Below are 9,005 nucleotides of genomic sequence, written 5' to 3'. Positions count from 1 at the left end.
TTTCCATGTTTTTTTTTTTAGGAAAGCCAGGGTCATGTATCGCCTTATTTTATGGTGAGCTCTTAATGCACACTTTACCCACTTTTGTTTTTTATGTAGACAATACATAATTTTTGCATTATTTGCAAGAATAAAACTTATTTTCTCCATTGCTCGTATATATTTATTGTTTACAATTTTTTTTTAAATGATTAATGCATATGAAACAAAGCTAGTATTTGAGTTTACTACATTGCCATGTGTGTTATCAATGTAATAAACAGAATACCATGATACCTTTACTATGGTATTGTTACTACCTGTCTGTCTCAGGTATAAGTGAGCCGTGTCGGATCTCCACCCAAATGAATTAATTTTTAAGCTCAGTAAACTTGAAAAATGTACAAATTATGATGATAAAATGCATTAAACTTATAGAGAGCGGTCCTTAAGTTAGTAACCAGGTCTTCTAGAGGATCGTAAATCATTGTTTTATCCACAACGTTTTACTAAAAAGATCTTACGAATTATAACTAGCCTTGGTAAGCGTATCTAATAATGAAAATCTAGGGGCAAAATTTATTAGTCGAAACTGTTTCTATGAAAGTCAAAATATTTTCAGAGTCTAAAACCCTACAAATTACTTATATGCAGCCCAGTTTCACTCTCTACAAATATTATTTATTTTTTACTACATTTATGTTTGTATCCAAGTATATTGAAATTTATGAACATTATCTCTTTCTTCCAGGATTAACTCTTCTCAATTATTTTTTCTTATTTACTACCGTTCCTATATCTTGTCAGTTTCTATTCATTTATCTATAGGCATAAATGACTGTAAAGTAGGAACCTGCGCCTCTGAGAATCTAAAATGAAACAAAATGAAATGCGAAGATTTATACATTACATAATGAGTGAATATGAATATACCGATTTTTTTTAATACCACTTACCGTTACCACTGTTTCATAGTTGACAACGGAGAAATTAAGACCAGTTAAACGAAAAGGATTACTATTTAAATGTATCGCCAAGGCTATAAGCTTCATCAATTTCTTGTTCTCCTCTGCGTTAGTTGAATGATTTATAACATCTTCCCAATCACAGCAATAATACGATGTGCTCAATTTGTCTGTCTGTGAGGAAATACAATACTGAATTAGTTTATATTACTTAAATGATCGTATAATAACATACTGCAAGAACCTTTAATGTTTATAAATATGAGAAAATACAATCTTACGGTTGTCGAGAGTGTTGTGCCCAGACGTCCAAAGATCAGCAATTCAACCACCTTTCCAATTATCCAACTTACAAACCGAATATTCTGCGCAGTTATACCTAGCTGGAAATAAAGTAACAATAACCAAAATCTTTACACGCTAGAATACAACTTAACTAGTTTCTTATACCTGCATGTATGGATACTTCTAAAAGCCGTGTTGAAACAGCTGAAACTTATATATACAGGCATGTGCTGCAAATCGTTTTCGCATGAAAGTGTCACACAAACACGTATTTGTCGTATTGCTTCGGTAGCAGTTTCATGCGAAACCGATTTGCAGCACATGCCTGATAATAAAACTGAAAGTATGATAGTTTGAAGGTATCTGCAAAATTTCGCTTGGACGAGTGAATCGTATCTACCTACTATAAGATCCCTATATTTCTTATTATAAACTGTTACGCATTTCACTATTAGAATCACAAAACATTTTAACTTACCGTTGCCGTTAAAAATCCCAAAACACACAACAAAGTCGCACTCAAGGCCAACATAACGAACACACGGAAAGAATACTGCTCCTGCATTGATTTGGCGAAGTCATTCATATCCACATTTCGACGAATAATGTCGTATAAACGATAACGAAAGCGTTGGGTGATCAACATATTGTCTTTCCACTTACATTTCTCATGCTCGGCAATGGATTCCTTAGCAATATTGCGTAAATCCTCTAGTAACAATGAATAACGACCGTTCAAATGTAATATTTGCATAGCTAATATATTCGCTTCGGCCACCAATGGACCCACAACAGCGAAACCTGTCCACATAGACATAGTGAGAAATACTAAGTAACGCGGCCAAGGCACAGTATAATCAAAGCCAAAATTGATGGGAAAAGGTACCAAGCGCTCTTTTTTGATTAAACCGCTTACTGGCACATAGACATAGGTCACCAGTGTAATAATATAGGTGAACGTCGAATACTTGGTGGGCAATTGTTGGCGGCGTATCTTCTCGAAAAGCTCCGGAGTCCAGGTACTATATAGTAAAGGAATTAAAAGAGAATATGATTATTTAAAAACAAATTGTTTATTTATAATTAAAATGTTTCTGCTTTATTGATATTACTTACCGTTGTATATAGATCTTCTTGTAAAACTCCTCAATGTGTGTTGCGCCCATAGATAATATAATAAGCGCGTACATCATTTCAAATAATATGAAATTATGTACCAAGACGGTGCAGACAGGCTGCCTACATCTTCACCAAATAGAATCATGCTCTCGGACATAAACTGCATAATGGTCACCATTATATCGGCGATGTAACGGGTTCTCGTAATATGTGCTGCGAGTGGCCAACCATTTGAGCAGAAAAAACCGTAGAGTTGCCAATCAATCGGAGGATGGAGCCCATTTGGCAGCAGGGGTTTATGGTAGCTTATCGGTAGGTAACGCATGATAGACACGCTTTATTACTTTTAAGGCGTAAAACTGAAAAAGAGTTCATTCCGACCTAACAGTAATATTTTGTTCATTCATAACTTTTATATTCTTGCATCATGCTGCTACAAAGTATTATATATAGTAATTGCTTTGTTCACCTAAACTAATCGATTATATGGTGAAATCTGAGAAGTAACACTTTTTTGAAGTGGGCATAGCTTCGCTCCTAACAACTTTAAAGTTGMATCCAAAAGTGAGAAAGAGGCCGCTTCAATAATTTTCACGATATAATTTCAGTTTATTTGTAAAACTACAGATTTATTGAAAAATTAAAAGTTCCAAAATAACTCAATTTTTGTAAACAAAATAAAATTTGTACAGTTGCATTGAAATTTTGTAAGAATAAACCAAATTGTGTGTAAGTTCAAGAGATATACTATATATATGTGCTTATACAAATTTCTTTCAAACTTGGTAAAACTTTTACCGAAACATTTCAATTGATGAAACAAGTTTATGGCGATGATTGCCTATCCCGTAGCAGAGTGCACGAGTACATAAATGACGATCAACCTGTGGGCCAATCAAAATCCGTGATCACCGGAAATTCCATCGAAACTGTGCGTAAATTCATCAAAAATAAGCCGAAATCATCATTGAATTTCATGAAAATGGAATTGACGATCCATTTAACGCACTTTGACTGAACATTTTGGCTTACGAAAAGTGTGTGCACGTTTTCAAATTGACTGATGACCCAAAATTGCTCAGAATCCAACATTCGAAGGGCATCATTAAAGAGGTCAAAAAGGACAAAACCTTCCTTTACAATATTGTGAATGATGTTGAAACGTGGTGTTTCCAAAATTATTCCGAAACGAAACGCCAGACTGCTGAATGGAAGGCACCGGACGAGCTGAAACCCAAAAAATCGCACATGAAGAAGTCAAAAGTGAAGACGATGCTAATATGTTTTTATGATTCCATGGTATTGTCCACAAAAAATTTATTCCAAAGTTAATGCGGTATTCTACCTTGGAGTATTGAAGCATTCGGTGTGAAGTGTTCGACGTGTTAGCCCGAACATCGCGAAGATGTAAGTTGGTGTTTGTTGCACGACAATGCGCCGTCTCATCGATCGACGCTGGTGAGCGATTATTTCACCAAAAATAACATTTTAACCATTAGCCACTTCCCGTATTCACCTGATATGGCACCGTTTGTCTTCTTCCTTTTCGGAAAAATGCATTTGCCCATGAAAGGAAAGCGTTATGCAGGCGTAGAGCTTTGATTTTGCCGAAAAAACCATTTGTTCTGTGTATTTTTAAGTCCTGTTTATTTTGGACACTAGTCGTTTAAAATAATCAATCTTCCTACACTTACGAGATGTAGAGAAATACTGGATGTTATATTCTTAGTAAATAACCTAAATGGAACAATTATAAGCTCTTTTCTCCTGTCGAAGGTTAAATTTAATATCCCGGTTCACTTTTCGAGGCAGATTAGACCCTTACTGTTAGAATCTTGTTGATGAAATTCTGAACTTAATGATCTATTCCGTCGCACATGCCATGATTTCAATTCTCACTCCTGTATTTTTAATTAAACCTGATTCAGTTTTCGAAATTAAGAAGACCATATTATTTTCTCTCAATAAATAAAATCGTAACATTTGTTTATAATGTATTTTAAATTTTAGCTGTTGAAGTTTTTGTTTATATAGCTGACCTGGTCTTTTTCTGAACATATCGGTCAATCTGAGAGGTCTAGTATGAAAATTCGGGGAGAATATTTTTGACATAATGACAGCATTTATTTTGTCAACAGTGGGTAAAATCGTGTTAATACCTCCCTTAGCCCTTATATTCCTGACATATATATTCTCTAACACCCGGTTCACTTTATACCACATTTATTTTCTAATATTTAAGAAGTTTTTCTGAAATACAGGAAATACGGAAATGATTTTCTTTCTTCAATTGATAAACTTCCGCGTTACTTTCCCTAATTTTATATAAGATTATCTTATTTGCATGAAAAATCTGGTTGACATGTACCTTAACACTATCCTAACCCTGCAATCTTTCTACTTTCACAATGTAAAGATATAGAAACATCAGTCAATATGTAAGCTATCCTCAAAAAATAAGTGAACGTCTGACAAAATGTGAATTACCGCAGCTATTATAGTCAAATAAACTTTATACCAATTTGCCGGTTAGGTTGAGAATTAGCAACACAATTGCGTAAAGGTTTGTTTTCGAGTATATCTACATATTTCAACACTGCCAAATGTTAACGATATAGTGATGTAAATTCATTCTGACTTTTCATCTGACTTCAAGGCGTTACGTTTGTCAATATGTGTGATGCTTAAATTCATTTATTTAGCGCTGAATGTGTATCCTATAGTTAATACATATTTACCTCATATAGTTCATATAATAAGTTTATCCCCTTTGGGTTTTTATTTAGTAATATTGAATTTAGAGCGTTTTCGTTATAACCCACGTTTTCAAAGCCACTATCCTTCATAAGTTTGAAACCAATACACCGATCCTATTGAGAATTTGATAAATATTTCTGTACCAAGTTCTGAGGAGCACCGCAACAACATTTTAAGAGCACATTCCAATAATTTCAGTCATTGACATGCTTATATCCTAAGTTGAATATATTAAGCTTGCTACGAAGTTTGTAACGCCCAGAAGCAAACATCGGATACCCCATTTCTTATATACTAATGAACATTATCACCATGGCGAGCTGAGTCGATTAGCTTGTCTACACGTCTTTTTCTCCTTAAGAAGCTGCTCATTTATTTAAACCAACAATATCGCACAACTATAGCAGATAGCTGCCATATAAACTGAATGATTGAAATCATGTTCTTATATGGAAAACTCTTTGGTTGCACAGACAGTTTCACAAAATTTGGATCGATTTTTTTTATCAAAGTGGTATAATTCTAAAAAAAATCGGTCAGATCAGACCAATAGAGTAACCGACCGATTGAAAGCAATGTATATGAATATATATCTTTATTATTATGTTTCAAATAAAATAAATGCACTTGTGGGGGGTATTATAGTTTCAGTTCCGGTGTGTCCGAAGTTAATGTTTGAATAATGTACTTTATACCTTAATGTATTAGTGGTTTAATAAAGTGCTTTTATTTGTGTTGTAACAAAATAGGAGTGTTTTAGAACTGAAATCATATGTCAGAGTTCTAGTTTATCTGTTTCTAATTTCTCTTTAGTAATTCATGCCTATTGCCTACGGATCACACTCACTTACGTTTCCGTGTGCTCTTTATTCGTCCACTATCACCGTCTGTTTCGTAGTTCATGCACTTTAAGCGGAAAATCATCAATCAGTACGCTTTTATACTTGGCCATAATTTTTTTCGCACTAATAAAACCTCTTGTATGCGCATGTGTTAGTGTGTGTTATGCTTGAGCTTTTGCTAGTATTGTTTAAACAGATCGGCCAACTTGGCCAAACGTTAATTAAAAGTTTCGCCAAACAACTAATTGGCCTGTTTGAATGAGTGTGTGGGTGTATTTGGGTGTGCATGAATCGTAAATGAGGCCATCGAAAAGTTTTGCAAATCGTTCTTCCCCAATGGATTGCAACTGCTTTTGTTCACTCCACTTTGACCCGACGTCCTTCTGTGCTTCGCGCTGTTGACATTTACTCCCATATTCACGTAGTAATTTGGTAAGCTTATGGCTGGGGCGTTGTTGAGCGGTATCATACGGACCCTGAAGCGGCGTTTCTGCTGTTCACAAACGGAAGCAAGGAGGTTGAATTGATTGATCATTGATTGATGATGTAGGTATGTAGATTTGTTTCTGCCAGATATTGCTCGATATGATGGTAGTAATTATGTCGTCTGTTTGGCTTCTACGCAAATAATAAATAATGCATGTGCAGAAAAATAGATAGGCATTAATAATTTGTATAGGAAAACTTTGGTAAGTAGAAATATTAATTTTCTCAGCAATAATTTGGTGAAATTTAAACTGAAGTTAACTATTAAAGAACCTGTCTCTTTACAATGTCTTTGACAAGTTTATAAACTTTGAGTATAATATTACTAGGGTATTGTTATATATTATATTATAACTCGGTTTCATAATTTAGCTAAGTTTACAGCTATATACATCTTAGTCTTCTTTACTGGCACCGCTACACCGCTTACGCGGTTATAGCCGAATTAACAGCATGGCGACAGTCGTTTCTTTTTTTTTTTGCTATTTGTCACAACTTTGAAACACCAAGTACAGCCAGGCCATTCTCCCCTTGAACGGAGTAGAGGTATTCCTCTCCTCTGCTTCCACCTTGGGGTACCCCGTCGAAAACCTTCAAAGCTGCAATCCTATATTCTATCCGGACTAGTATACATAGCCCAGCCAGCGCAGCCGCTGCCTCTTGATTCGCCAAACTATGTCAATCTCGGCTTATAACTCATGAAAGTCCTCTCTGGACGAACAAAAACTGAACTATACAAGTCACTCATAATTCCCGTCTTGCTATATGGTGCAGTCGACGTTGCGAGTTTTCKAGAGAAAAGTTCTGCGAAAGAGATACGATTCTTTACGCTTTGGCCTAGTCGAATATCGCTTGTGATGGAACGATGAGCTGTAGGAGTAATACGACGATATTGACATAGTTTAGCGAATTAGAGACAGCGGCTACGCTGGATAGGCCATGTTGTCCGAATGGACAAAAACACTCCAGCTCTGAAAGTCTTCGACGCAGTACCTGCCGGGGGAAACAGAGAAAGACCTTCACTACAATGAAAAAACCAGATGCAGAAGGACCATTCTTCGCTTGGAATATCCAGTTGGCGCCACGTAGCGAAAAGAAGAAACGACTGGTGCGCTTTTGTTAACTCGGCTAAAATCGCGTAAGCGGTGTCTACGACAATAAAGAAGGAAGCTCATCAAGGGATCAATCCCCCAAACAAGTAGACATAAGGAGTCAACTAGACATCGCGCGATCCGCTAATATTGCCAAAAATAGGAAAAAACTGGTTCCCATTGTTGAAACCATTAAGCTGTGTGGACGACAAGAATTATCATTAAGAGGAACTTGCGATTTCGGATGTATTAAATTCAATGAGTCTGAACCAGATATTAATGATGGTAATTTTCRAGCTATATTACGTATGCGTCATAAATGTGGCGATATAGATTTGAAGCAACATGATGAAACTTTGCAGTTAAATGCTACATATTATAGTCCAAGTATACAAAATGAATTGATTTCTGTTTGTGGTGAAATAATTCAAAAACAACTGGTGACGGCTATTAATAATGCTAAGAGTTTTTCCTTGCTGGCTGATGAAACAACGGATATAYMWMKRMMGACAGGAACAAATGTCCATCTGTGTAAGATACACCGAGCTCCACAACAATGTTTATATCGTCCGAGAAGATTTTCTTACATTTGTTAATAACCGTAATCCGAGAAAATATACCTTACCATTGTGCAAAACTCTTCAAACAACTTCATGCGACTTAGCGGCTGCTGTACAGCACGTCGATCTCATTATAAACAATTTTAAAAATATGCGTACAAACTCAGAAACAGAGTTCGTAGATATTTCTAAAGACGCTGAGAACTTGCTTGAGTTTCTGGTTGAAACAATAGCGTTGCCTCGAATAACTGGGCGACAGCAAAACCGCGCAAACATAGTTGAAAAAGATGCAAAAAATACTACCGAATAACCATTTTACTTCCACTTTTAGATGATTTCATTAACCAATTAAAACTAAGATTTGAAAAGCATAATGTAACAGTTACACAACTTTACAAATTGCTACCAAAAGAGTGTGTAAAGGCTGGTACAGTATTTCACGAAAACACCTATTCATTTTATGAAAAATTTTTAAAAAACAATTATATTAAGTCTGACTTGCAGCTTTGGCAAACAAAATGGTGCAACGAACCCGAAATAAACATGCCTACTCCAGCAATAGAATCGCTTGAAGCCTGCAATAAAGATTTATTTCCAAATGTGCATTTTCTTTTAAAAATTTTGGTAACTTTGCCAGTTACGACATGCTCTTCCGAGCGATCTTTTTCAACTATGAAGAAGTTAAAGACGTACCTCAGACACTCAACAAGCACGGAAAGATTAAATGGTTTGGCATTAATGTCGGTTTATCGCCGTATAAATGTGCCAACAAAAGAAGTTATTGACATATTTGCTGCGGGAAAAGCTCGCCGATTAAATTTAATTTTATAAATACATATATAGTACATATAATATGTGTTTTTAACAATTTACAGGTGTAGATTAACATATGTATGTACATAATAAATGAAATATTTTTAT

The 9,005-nt window shown here is 35.4% G+C and overlaps 1 pseudogene; it reads right to left on the bottom strand.

The window, feature by feature from the left end:
- Positions 1-638: 638 nt before the first annotated feature.
- Positions 639-2,673, bottom strand: LOC108977220 (annotated as a pseudogene).
- Between the last annotated feature and the right edge of the window lie 6,332 nt (positions 2,674-9,005).

Source organism: Bactrocera latifrons, unplaced genomic scaffold, assembly GCF_001853355.1.
Source record: "Bactrocera latifrons isolate USDA-ARS-PBARC rearing strain unplaced genomic scaffold, ASM185335v1 scaffold_854, whole genome shotgun sequence".
In the NCBI taxonomy this organism is placed as follows: Eukaryota; Metazoa; Arthropoda; class Insecta; order Diptera; family Tephritidae; genus Bactrocera; species Bactrocera latifrons.
The sequence above is the reverse complement of the archived record's forward strand: the minus strand, read 5'-3'. Positions and strand labels throughout refer to the sequence as shown.